This window comes from Hevea brasiliensis, chromosome 18 (assembly GCF_030052815.1).
Source record: "Hevea brasiliensis isolate MT/VB/25A 57/8 chromosome 18, ASM3005281v1, whole genome shotgun sequence".
NCBI lineage: Eukaryota > Viridiplantae > Streptophyta > Magnoliopsida > Malpighiales > Euphorbiaceae > Hevea > Hevea brasiliensis.
Genome location: NC_079510.1, coordinates 24,422,171 through 24,435,791, shown reverse-complemented (window position 1 = coordinate 24,435,791; position 13,621 = coordinate 24,422,171).

Below are 13,621 nucleotides of genomic sequence, written 5' to 3'. Positions count from 1 at the left end.
ACTTTCTCGCAAGAAGAGATAGACCCTGCAGGCTTAGCTCACACTAAAGCCCTGCATGTGACTGTGAAATGTAAAGGTTGCATAGTAGCCAAAGTCCATATTGATAATGGATCCACGCTCAATGTACTGCCTAATGCCACCTTGGCTAGGCTGCCGGTTGACCGTTCAAATATACGTCAAAGTGCTATGGTGGTAAGAGCCTTTGACGGTACAAGAAGAGAAGTGCTGGGAGACATTGACTTGCCCCTCCAAATTGGCGCATGCACCTTCAACATCACATTCCAAGTGATGAACATTGAACCTGCCTACACTATGTTGCTGGGGAGGCCTTGGATCCATTCAGCAAATGCCATTCCTTCGACTTTGCACCAGAAGATAAAGTACATTATGGATGGCAAAATCATCACTGTGAGAGGGGAAGAAGCTATATTGGTCACCAAGCCATAATCACTTCCTTATGTGGAAGCTGCTGAGGAGTCATTGGAAAGCTCCTTCCAGGCCCTCGAATTACAAGAAACCGTCTCAAGAAATGAAGGGGCTATGGCTATGGTAGCCAAAGTGATGTCGAGGAATGGGTATGAAGAGGGCAAAGGGTTAGGCGCCGTATTGCAAGGGATTGTGGAACCTATACCTGCTATCCAGAAGGTAGGCCATTGCGGTTTGGGTTATGAGGAGGACACCCTCATGGATGGATAATTCTGGATGAGGAATAGACTTCAGGATCAAAGATTTGATCAGAAACTCGGGAGAATGAAAGTAGTCCCGAGAATCATAGAGGTATTCACTAAACCGGTCATTGAAAATTCGGCAGAGATTGAAGAATCACCCGATGAACCATCCATTGATGTCATCCATTGATGTCATCCATCTTGATTCCTTGTATGAGGCTCTGGTCTCGCCAATAGCTGAAGGGCAAGAACTAGACAACCGGATGACAGAGAGGACATCCTGCATTTTAATTTCGAGTAAAGTACTTTTGGTTATCCACACTTGATCATTTTGTCCATGGTGGCAAGTGTAATATTGTAAATGGACCCTTTTCTTATGTCATAAATGTTAATGAATTAATAGCGCATTTTATATCCAATTCTCTTTTTCTTTCCTTTTGAATTCCATCCTTATAATATATTCCATTTTCGTTCATTCAGGACCATTCATCAATTAACACCTAATAATTTAATAGACTCAGAAATTCCTCTGGTTAATTTTGAAATCCCCATAACTGCCATTACTTCAAGTGATTCTGAGGTGGAACTCACAGAAGAAAGAGATGAAAGAGATGAACCTTCCCTAGTGCCTTGTGGAGACGAAACGCACACTATAAACCTAGGGACGAAGGAAGTGAAAAGGGAACTTAAGGTTGTGAAGAGTGAAGAATTAGAAGATATGATCAGTTTGCTCAAGGAATTCTTAGACGTATTTTCTTAGAGCTATGATAATATGATTGGTTTGGACCCTCATATAGTAACGCACAAAATTCCCCTAATTCCGGGGACAATCCCGGTAAAGCAGAAATTAAGAAGAATGAATCCTGACACACTGCTCAAAGTTAAGGATGAGGTCAAGAAGCAGTATGATGCTGGGTTTCTGGAAGTGGTCAAATATCCCCAATGGATAGCTAACGTTGTCCCGGTAATGAAGAAGGACGGGAGAGTTAGGGTGTGCGTTGATTATAGGGATCTTAATAAAGCGAGCTTGAAAGATGATTTCCCTCTCCCTCACATTGATGTGTTAGTAGACAAAGCTGCAGGATTGGGCAGGTGTTCGTGTATCGATGGGGCATTGGGGTACAATCAAATCCCAATGGATGAGGAAGACAAGGAGAAAACTGCCTTTATCACTCAATGGGGGGTATTTTGTTATCGAGTCATGCCTTTCGGGTTAAAGAATGCTAGTGCCACCTACCAACGCGCTATGGTCACATTATTCCATGATATGATGCATAAAGAAGTGGAGGTGTACGTGGATGATATGATCATCAAGTCCAGGGGAAAAGAAAGCCATGTGCAGGTGATGAGAAAAGTATTCGAGAGACTTAGGAAATATCAGTTGAAACTGAACCCTGCCAAATGCATATTCGGAGCTAGATCTGGGAAATTGTTGGGATTCATAGTGAGCGAGAAGGGAATAAAAGTTGATCCAGACAAAGTCCGAGCCATTCAAGAGATGCCATCCCCAAAAACAGAAAGGGAGGTGCGCAGTTTCTTGGGGAAGTTGAACTATATATCAAGGTTTATTTCCAATCTCACCGCTAAAGCTGAGCCTATTTTTAGACTACTCTGAAAGAACAACACCACTCAATGGGATTCAGTTTGTCAAGAGGCTTTTGAGAAAATCAAGCAAGACTGGCCCAACTCACTCAAGATTGGTTCCACCGGCAAGGTGAAGGCCACCGATTCTCAGATATGGCAGTCCAACAAAGCTCAATGGGATGTGTTTTGGGGCAACATGATGATACCGGCCGAAAGGAGAGGGCCATTTATTACCTGAGCAAAAAGTTCAATGATTGTGAGTCAAGGTACTCTTTCCTAGAGAAAACTTGTTGCGCGTTAGCCTGGACAGCAAATCGCCTCAAGCACTACATGTTGAATCACAAGACATGGCTCATTTCCAGGATGGATCCTATTAAGTATGTATTCGAAAGCCCATTCGTGCCAGGAAGGATAGCCAAATGGCAAGTTATACTCTCCCAATGTGACATTGTCTATATGACCCGAAAAGCAGTCACAGGTAGCGTGATCGCTGATCTCCTAGCAGAAAACCCTATCCAGGATTATGAAGCTCTGGATTTTGAGTTCCCCGATGAGCATATCAACGAAGTAGACTGCGGAGAAGAAGAGCCAGCTAATGTATGGGAAATGTATTTCGATGGAGCTGTCAATTTATCCGGTAATGGAATCGGAGCTGTATTGGTATCCCCGGATGGAAAACACTTCCCGATAGCTATCAAGTTAAGATTTGACTGAACCAACAACGTTGCAGAATACGAAGCTTGTGTGGTGGGTCTACAGGCTGCCATCGAAATGAAAGTCAGGAAGTTGGAGGTATATGGAGACTCAGCCCTAATCATTTATCTAGTCAAGGGAGAATGGCAAACTAAGGATCCAAAGCTAATCCCATATCAGAAGTACTTACTGGAGCTGATTAAGAAGTTCGAAGAAATCTCTTTCACTCACCTTAGTCGAGATAAGAATCAATTTGCAGATGCCTTAGCCACCCTGGCTGTTATGGCTCAAATGGAAGAAGGGCAGACAACTCAGGTATTAAAGATTAAAGCAAGGAGTGAGCGGCCATCGCTTTCATGATCGAAGAAGAACCTAATGGTAAACCTTGGTACCATGACATCTTGCTTTACATCGTAACTGCAGAATTCTCAAGGGCAAGCAAAAATGAAAAGAGGATGATTCAGAGATTAGCATTGGGATACTTCCCCAGTGGAGAAACTCTATACAAAAGGAGCTCCAACGGCGAATTATTGAGATGTGTGGATGCAAAAGAAGCGAAGAGGATCCTTTTCGAGACTCATGAGGGAAACTGTGCAACCCATGCCAATGGGCATATGATGGCTCAGCAAATCATGAGACGAGGATATTTTTGGACTACCATGGAAAAGGATTGCGTTGAGTATTTCCGAAAGTGCCATAAGTGTCAAATCTATGCAGATCCAATAAACGTTCCGCCTCACCAATTGTTCAACCTCGTTTCACCATGACCTTTCGAAATGTGGGGCATCGATGTGATTGGCCCCATCAACCCTAAGGCATCCAATGGGCATAGATTTATCCTGGTGGCTATTGATTATTTTTCTAAATGGGTCGAAGCAACATCATATGCCCACATTATGCAGAACACATTTCTCAAATTCCTCAGAAATAATATCATCTGTCGGCATGGCCTCCCCAATGAAATCGTCACTGACAACGCCAAGAATTTGAATGGTCCGAAGATTCAAAAATTATGTGATCAATACAAAATCCGACATCTCAATTCCTCACCATACCGTCCCCAGATGAATGGAGCAGTGGAAGCTGCAAACAAAAATCTCAAGAGAATAATCCAAAAAATGACAGTCACTTATAAGGATTGGCATGATATGCTTCCCTACGCTCTTCACGCATACCGGACTTCTGTAAGGACATCAACTGGGGCAACCCCATACTCACTGGTTTATGGGATGGAAGTTGTACTACCTATTGAGGTGGAAATTCCTTCTCTAAGAATTCTGAAGGAATCAGGGATTGATGAGTCGGAATGGATCCAGTCAAGGTTGGACCAATTAAATTTGCTAGATGAGAAGAGGCTAGCGACGGCATGTCACAGACAGTTATACCAAAGAAGAATGGCCAGGGCATTTAACAAAGGGGTTCGCCCACGTGAATTTCAACCAAGGGACCTAGTCCTGAAGAAAGTGCTTCCGAATCAAAACGATCCCCGGGGTAAATGGTAACCAACCTACGAGGGACCCTATGTGGTTAAAAAATCATTTTCTGGTGGGGCCTTGATCTTGACCCACATGGACGGTGAAGAATTCCCAAGACCTATGAATGCTGACACCGTCAAAAGATACTATGCCTAAAAAAAAAAAAAAAGAGTAGGGGTGAAAACCCAAAAGGGCGCTCCTAGCAAAATGTGTGAAAGAAGGCGAAAATCCTAGAAGGGCGCTTTCTGTAAAATGAGTGAGGGATGAAAACCCGAAAGGGGGTCCTGAAAGAGCGAGCTAAAAAAAAAAATCTAGGGGTGAAAACCCGAAAGGGCATCCCAAGAACCAAAAGGGAGAAATAAGGAAAGGGGCATGAAACCGAGGAGGGAAATAAACCGTCATGGCATGAGGCTTCAGAGTACTTGAAATAATGGCAGTTAAGAGACTTCAAAGCTAACTATAAGGAATGTGTGAGATCTATCCTTATACCCCTTTTCTTTAAAACTGTACCTTTGTTTCTTAAAACCATAATAAAGTCATACTTTCTTTGCGTTTATCTCTTTGCTTTTATCTTTCCCGTATACTCACTTTTTAATATTGTCCTTCTTCAATCTCTTTATCTAATGCGCTATTAATCAGTTAAAATTTTACCATAAGATTAGGATTTGAAAATTGATAACCTCACGTACTTTGCTGTGAGATTTGCAGGGAAAAAAAAAACTAGAGGTGAAAACCTGGAAGGGCGCTTCTAGTCAAATGGGCAAAAGGAAAGTGAAAACCCGCAAGGGCGCTTTTCGCAAAATAAGAAGAGGGGCATCCGAAGAAATAAGTAAGGAAAAGGAGGTCGTAGGTCAAGTCTTGTAACTCGTCCTCCATTTATCATCGGCCTTCAGGATTCTGTTAAGTACACTTCATCAGGGAGGAATTTCTCATGTCGAGATTAGACTTGCTTTGTAAGTTGATTTTAATTTTCCTGCATTTAAATTTCCTGTTAATCAACCTCTGGTTCCTTGATCTAAGTTGATTTTAATTTTCTTGCATTTAAGATTTCCTGTTAATCAACCTCTGGTTCCTTGATCTAAGTTGATTTTAATTTTCCTGCATTTTAAATTTCCTGTTAATCAACCTATGGTTCCTTGATCTAAGTTGATTTTAATTTTCCTGCATTTAAATTTCCTGTTAATCAACCTCTGGTTCCTTGATCTAAGTTGATTTTAATTTTCCTGCATTTAAATTTCCTGTTCATCAACCTCTGGTTCCTTGATCTAAGTTGATTTTAATTTTTCTGCATTTTAAATTTCCTGTTAATCAACCTCTGGTTCCTTGATCTAAGTTGATTTTAATTTTTCTACATTTTAAATTTCCTGTTAATCAACCTCTGGTTCCTTGATCTAAGTTGATTTTAATTTTCCTACATTTTAAATTTCTTGTTAATCAACCTCTGGTTCCTTGACCCAAGTTGACTTTAATTTTTCAGCATTTAAATTCCTATTACCAACCTCAACATTTCAATGCCCAATCGTCCAAAATATGGGTCTGAATCTTTACATAATCCCTACACGGAAATTTCCTTCCAGTAGGAATTATGAAAAGAGGGGCAGCTTTCGACACCATATCTTGGCCGATTCCCGAAATCAATAAACTTTGAAACCGATCCCCAACACATAGTCTCCCTTTGCCAGCCAATCACATTTTCGATCTCTCCTCAGAAGGAATCGAATCAATACTAAGTCCCCATATCATTTAAAGCCTCACCGATCTCTCAAACCAATTGTCAAGTCCCCTGACTAGTCAATTACATTTCTGATCTCTCTCTTGTTAAAAGAGATTGAACCAACGTTAGGCCTTCATGTCATCAGTCTTATTGCCGATCTCTCTTTTAAAAGTTTGGGAATAATCAAGTTAAGGTTCCAATCTGGTTTAATGATGATTCCGATCTTAAGTATTCAAATTAAATTTCCAATTTTAATCAAGTCCCGCTTAGCATTTGTTCTCAACCAATCTCATGCTTATAGTGTTTTCCGACCTCTTACACTTAGATTAATAATCACTTTTAGTTGTTGTGATATGATCAGACAAGTGCTTAGGCAATTCAGATACTTTCCGATCCCATCCATTCATTGAACAAAAAGGGAATTTAATTTCATTTCATATTAAAATTTATACAAGTCATTCGGCTGGGGGATCACCCCCAGCCTGATCTACATTTTGGTCGCTCCCTCTCTCACCTTCAGCCTCCTTCTCACTATCCTCACCTTCGTCCTGGGGAGCCAGATCCACCATCCAAGAGAAGTCCTCCTCGGGATATCGCTTCCTGAGCTCGGCTAAGAGATCCCTATGAGCATTTACATAAGCGCCGACCTCCCTTGTCACCGCCTCTTCTTCTTTTGCTTTGAGCTCCTCAGTGAGGTGAGCAACTTCACTGGCTCGGAGTGCCCGAACTTTTTCAAGAACATGAGCTCGCTCGGCCAGAACTTGAGCTTGCTCGGCCAGCTTATCCTCATAGAACTTCATTCGCCCCTCAATTTCAAATATGTAGTTCTGAGCGGATGAAAGTTGGGATCGGAGGGAAGCCACTTCATGACCCATCTTCTCGACCTCCTTACCCAAACAGTGAGCCTTCTCTAGGACAATGTGCTGGTTCACCAAACTCTCCACGTTCAGGCTCATTGTCCGGGTCAGGATGTCATCAAGATTGTTCGAGGATAACCTATCCCGATCCTCTTAAAGGCAGATCGAGGCCCCCAAGACCTTGGCCAAGCCCGAATTTTCCCAAACAGTCCGGTTCTTCTCCAGCGAGTGGATCAAAACTTGAGCGCCGCGGGAAAGGGTCCTCACAGGAGGTTGGGAAGGGCCCCCTTCTGCACTCGAAGCAACTGGAGGAGGTGGAGGCGGCTCTTCTTGGCGAGGAGGAGACTGGACCACTTCTATGACCGGCGATCCCGAGGGTTGAGACGACCCTCCTTGCATCTCTCCGGGATCATGACTGGGCATTTGAAGCAGCTCGGAACGCTTCATCTCCCGCACTTTTCGGGAGACCTCCCTCTTCCGCTTTCGGCTCTCCTTGGAAGCCTCGCCGCTTGCCATACCTGCACAAAGAAGAGGTCAGTGAGATCGCTAAAGGCCTAAAGATCAGAGATATAGAAAATACCGAGGCCGAGGTCAGAGAGCTGAAGCCCACGATCTTCGCCAGTGATCAACTCCATTGTCCAGTTGATGCGCCATGCCATCGCATCCAAACAAGAGAACTTCTCTCCGCCTCGATCTTTCGCCCATCACCATTAGGCCTTCTTCCTATTCAGGGTGATGCGCCTAAGTGGGGCCCTGTGCAAAATGCGAGGGAAACCCTCAAAGCCGTTCGGAATTTTGATCCTCAGAATAAAGAAGCGATTCTTCCAATTCTTCAGGGAGGAGGGTAGATCGGTAAAAAGCCCACAATGTGGTTTCACCTGGAAGAACCAATACTCATCGTCCTTTCCACGAGTCAGCCTATGTAGTTCGGCGAACACCTTAGCTGTAGGGCTGAGTCCTTTGGCTTAGCAAAGGCCTCTGAAGGCTACTAGGATCCGCCATGAGTTCGGGTGAACTTGGGCTATGCACACTTGGTGAAATTTTAGAACTTCATTGAAGAAGTCATCGAGGGGGAGCCGCAGCCCGGCCTTTAACTGCTCTTCGCATACCATGATCATATCATTCTCTTCGAAGAAGTGATCGGCACGAAGATCGCTGTGACACTTAATCAGCTCGTATGAATCAGGCTGAATGTTATACTCTTGGCTGAACGACTGCAGGTCGGTTTCTTGAAGGATTGATGGCAGCTCGTCCATGGAAAGATTTTCTCTCCCTGAAGAATGTACATGCCTCGATGGTGTTGCTTGCCCCCGAGCTGGAACAGAGGCCCTAGGAGGTTCAGGTCTCACGCTTGGTCCGACCACCTCCACTCCATCAGACGACCACGAGAACTGAATAGAAGGGGGGCTTGCCGCTCTCTGACCCTCGGCACCACTCATTTTCAAAGGAAATAGAGAATTTAAACTAAAAGAAGGATCAAAACCCTTACCGGAGCTTGATCGGTGTCGGAAGAACTTGAAAAATCGAGAGAATTTTGGAATCGCTCGCGGGATGCTGAAAATGACATAAGAGAGCAACTGGCTGACCCATCCCCTATTTATACCCGTCTGAGCATTTAATGCTCACAGTGTTCCAGGCGGTGCATCGGTTAGCGGGATTCGCCAGCTTTTTCTGACACGTCTCACGAATATTCCAGAAATTCCATAATAAAAGAGATCGGCTAGTTACAGATCGGTGAATTAAGGCGGATCGGTTAAGGGTTGTTCAGTTAGGAACCGGATCGGATAAACACATCAGAGATCGGAAAATAGTCAATGCAATAATAATAAAAATGATAGTTGTCAAAATAAAATTTTATTTCCGAAAGGCCTGACATATCATTTGGGCGATCTCTAGAGATCGGATTACATTAAAAGTCGAATTACATCATTTGGGCGATCTCTAGAGATCGGATTACATTGAAGGTCTGATTACATCGTAGGGGCGATCTCTAGAGATCGGCAGTACATCCCATCTAATAAAGACCTATGTCAAAGCCTAGTCTCGTGGCTGAATCAAAAGATGTGTTAGGCCAGCCATCGACATCGGACAGATGCATGTAACTGGATGGGGATTATGACTCTCATGAAGATGAGAGAGGTCGTCATCAATGTTATTGCTCGGAACCGAGCCGCGGTCGGGACACCCAATGTGGAGAGAAGGCGAATGAACTTCAAGGGACAGTCACCAATGTTAAGGGGAATATTAGCAGTCTTCTCGCCTGAAACCAGTTCGTCGATTATATCGGTCGAACAATTCGAGATTGACACGATCGAAGTCCTCGATCCAAGTCGGTAAATTAGTCCGGTTCTCTCACTATCATCAAATGAGGTTATCATAATTTCCCGATCACTGGGATCGTAAATTTTTAGTCGGGGAATAAAAAGGACAATCGGAAAAAGATCAAAATCCACTATCATGGCCGGGACTATTGCCGGAGCAGTTAGAATAGGAAATGTGAGAAGGAAGAGGAGAAAATCAAATGCGGAGGGCTTTCCCGTTGAAGGTATATATATAGGGAAAATCTGAGCATTTATTGCGAGCCGAAAACGAAGCAGATGCCTCAGAAATCAAAGGAATAAATGCTTTGACTGAACCAGACCGGATGAAGGAGAAGATCGGAGTTGGAGAGGTGGGAAGAGGGAAGCCCGGCATGAGAGATCGGAAAAGGATCATGTTAGAAAGACCGAAAGGGAGGGAAGGTCGAAAAACAAAGGGAATAAGACAACTTCCGCTAACTATCATCATAATCAGAGCCGAGGTAGTTAAAGCGTTGGCATTTAAATCTCCACCGCACGCCCCTAATCGCCTCAGACATCGACATGTGCCGAGTATGTCATGACAAAGGTTGTACATCCCAATCTCCACCGTTGATCTTACTTGTAAGGACGAGCCCGGAGCCCTTGGATCAAAGAAGAAGACGATAAGACCAGCGCCTTTCACTCCCAGCCCTCGGATCGCCCTTGACAAGAAAATTTTGGGCGTCAAATTAGAAGAGAGAAAGGACAAATATTCTGAAAGGGATCTCAGCAGTTCATTCTGATTCTCTTTAATTCCCGAGCCTCAGATCATGTCCTTTAAAATCCTAACCTTCCATCTCCCTCAAAATAAATCCTGACCCTTCATGGGGAGCACCTGGTTCCTATAAATATCTGCATGAAAACTGTTCAAGGGGGACGAAAAAAAAAGGGTGGTGACTATAGCGGAAGGACTCTGAAACTTAATTCAGTTCGTTACTCTGCTATTTTTAAGCTTTCATAAGAAAAACTTTTGAAACCAGTTTTCTGAAGTATTTTCTTGCAAAGGGATTTTTGAATACTGAAACTCTCCATTTTCAGTTCGTTCATTATCCTGTGACACTCTCACTTTTAGTTCTTTGTTATCTTTATTTCCACTCCCGTTGTTCAAGCTCAACTTCATTCAAACTCGGTTATTATTTTGACCTGACTGCATTTTAGCGAAGTATCCTTCATTTCAAGGCGAACCTTAGCCCTCAGGCTATCAGCCCGCAGTCCTATTACGTTTTGTGATTCCGTAGTTAGTTCAATAGATTCGGCTCCCTACAGGTGAGTGCTTATATCGCCACTTTATCAAGTGCTCATTTTTATTTTACGTATTTCCTTTGTTTTTATGTTTGTAATTTTCACCAAGTTTCTATTGCGTTAAAAAAAATGCGAAGAAGGTTATTCTCGAGTTTACTTCTTTGTTAATTAGTCCATTCTTTTTGTTAATCTTTGTTACTTCTAAATGCAAGAGTTCTAGTCCCGAGTAGCGTATAAGTGGTTGAATAAAATGTAGGTAACTGTATCTTAAGAGTCTCTTTAAAATAACAAATGGTCTGAATAATAAGTCGAGAAAATAGTAAAGTCGAATCACTAGAATAACACAAAAGACGATTGGGTAAGACGTCACAAGGTGGAGTGAAACCAAACCTTAGATAAGCAAATGGGACAGATCGGGTATCGCTTGCCAAAAGGTGCTATTAAGGCGACTACATAGGAGGTCGGTAGGGTCCTGCACTTCGCCAAGTCATGGGGTACCAATGAGTCAAAAGAAGCCTTATTCAGGTCCCCGGCATCTTTGAATGCCAGAACCCTTAGCCTTAGGCTCTCACGATATGTAAGATTTCAAGAGGTCGGAAAAGTCCTTATCCGACTCCCACTCAAGTAAAAGAGATCGGAGGAGAGTTCTTATCCGATTCTCAAATCAAAATTTCCATAAATATTTAAAGGAGATCGGAGGAGAGTTCTTATCCGATTCGCAAGCCTAAAAATTTTAATAAATATTTAAAAGAGATCGGAGGAGAGTTCTTATCCGATTCTCAAATCAAAATTTCCATAAATATTTAAAAGAGATCGGAGGAGAGTTCTTATCCGATTCTCAAGCCTAAAAACTTTAATAAATATTTAAAAGAGATCGGAGGAGAGTTCTTATCCGATTCTCAAATCAAAATTTCCATAAATATTTAAAGAAGATCGGAGGAGAGTTCTTATCCGATTCTCAAGCCTAAAAATTTTAATAAATATTTAAAAGAGATCGGAGGAGAGTTCTTATCCGATTCTCAACCAAAATTTTCATAAATATTTAAAGAAGATCAGAGGAGAGTTCTTATCTAATTCTCAAATCAAATTTTAACAAATACGTAAAATGACCCCCTAAAATAAAACTGATACGCAATAGCAACTCACTAAGGGTCATCTCATTTATTCGTCTATCTGGGTAACCTGAATTGGCGAAAAATCAAATATTCCCTTTTACCAAAGGGATTAACATTTCCATTCGAACCCTCCTAACTATTAATTTTAGTTTATAAAGAGCTTGAAGTTAAATCTGCTTACCCTCATTGAGGGACGAGGTGGGGTGCCTAACACCTTCCCCACCCGTTACATGCACTCAACCTAGAATCTCTGTTTTTGAAGTGGTTTCATTTTAATTTATTTTCACAAATGGTTTTCTTTAATTTCCCTCAAAATTAAAGTGGCGACTCCTCACTCTTTCCCACTTCGGTGAGTGTTCGTCCAGGCGACTGCAAAACACCTTGCAACAATGTCTGATGTCTATATGCTTGGTTCTAGAATGTTGTATAGGGTTCTTGGTCCAATTTTATGAATAATTTTTATTGAATAATATATATATATATATATATATATATATATATATATTGTTGTCCCTTGTAGCAACTCAAGAGGGGGAGGAGGAGTGACTGGGGTTCTAATTCAAAATTTTAAAGGCCAAGAGGGATTTTTTAAGAGTAAGCACAAGTGAAAAGGAAAAGAATAATGAACACAAGAAATTTATAGAAGTTCGACCATCCAAAGCCTATGTCCTCTCCTCAAAGCCCTCTTTCAGAGTTAACTCTACCATAATGCCCTCTTTCATAGTTAACTCTACTATAATTTTTCTTTGGGTAAAGAATAAATCCCTTACAAAAATCACAAGAGCTCTTACTCTTTTACAATTCCCTTTTCTCACAAAAGCAATTTAATACTCTATCATACTCAAGTTATAATGAATACTCTCAATAACTTTGAACTAATACTCTAAACTTAAAAATTACAGCTTAAACAAACAAGCTCTCAAGAATTAATTATGGAAGCTCAAGTTTTAGAGAGAGAAAGAGGAAAAGCTTTAGAATATAATAAATTCTCAAAAATTAGTTGCTGTAACTTCCCTCTAGTTATAAATGATCTTTATTTATAGTTTTGGCAAGAAAATGGCCGTTGATAGTGCATTAAATGCAAATAGAGCCATTCAACTACCCAAACCCCATTTTATCAAGTTGTAGAAACCCAGGTTCGGTTATCAAAGTTCCTTATTCCGACATCGAAGGCGGAGGCGCTAAAAGCTCACTTTTGAAAACTTGACTTTGACTATCAAAGTCTCTTACTTTAGCTACCGAAGTACTCTGTGGACAAAAATATAAAAAGACTTCAAAAACTCATAACTTTTTGTCCAGAATTCAGACTTTTGATCCGTTTAAACTGTTAGAAAGCTAATTTAATAAACATTTCAATAAAAATACTTTCAAAAACAAATTTTGTAATTCTCAATAATGAAAACTTCATTTTGCTCCCCTTGGTCAAGAAAAAGGCAAAAACAAAGATACTAAGAGACTTTGGAAATTCCTAAACTTGAGCCAACATAATTAACTAATTGAGATTCAAAAAAAAAAAAAAAAGAAATTACATTGTAGTGTCTCTTTGACCTTTACTTTAATTTCTTACTCTTCTTCAATCTTGATTTGAAGTAATATCACAATTTCAAACTTGGGACCTACAATGTCAACACAAACACTTTTAAAGTAGATTAGTGGCACACTAATTATTTATTATTATTAAAATATGGATTAGGACCTCCTAGGTCCAACATATATATATATATATATATATATATATATATATATATATATATATATATATATATATATATATATAATGTTTTAAAAAAATTAATCATTTTTCTAAATCTAACTAAAAATGCATCTAAAAATATATAATCAATATGATAAACATAATTTTTATAATATTTAAGATTATAACCTTAAGAATTTTAAAATTCTTAAAAGATATAATAAAAAGAATTGTAGATAAT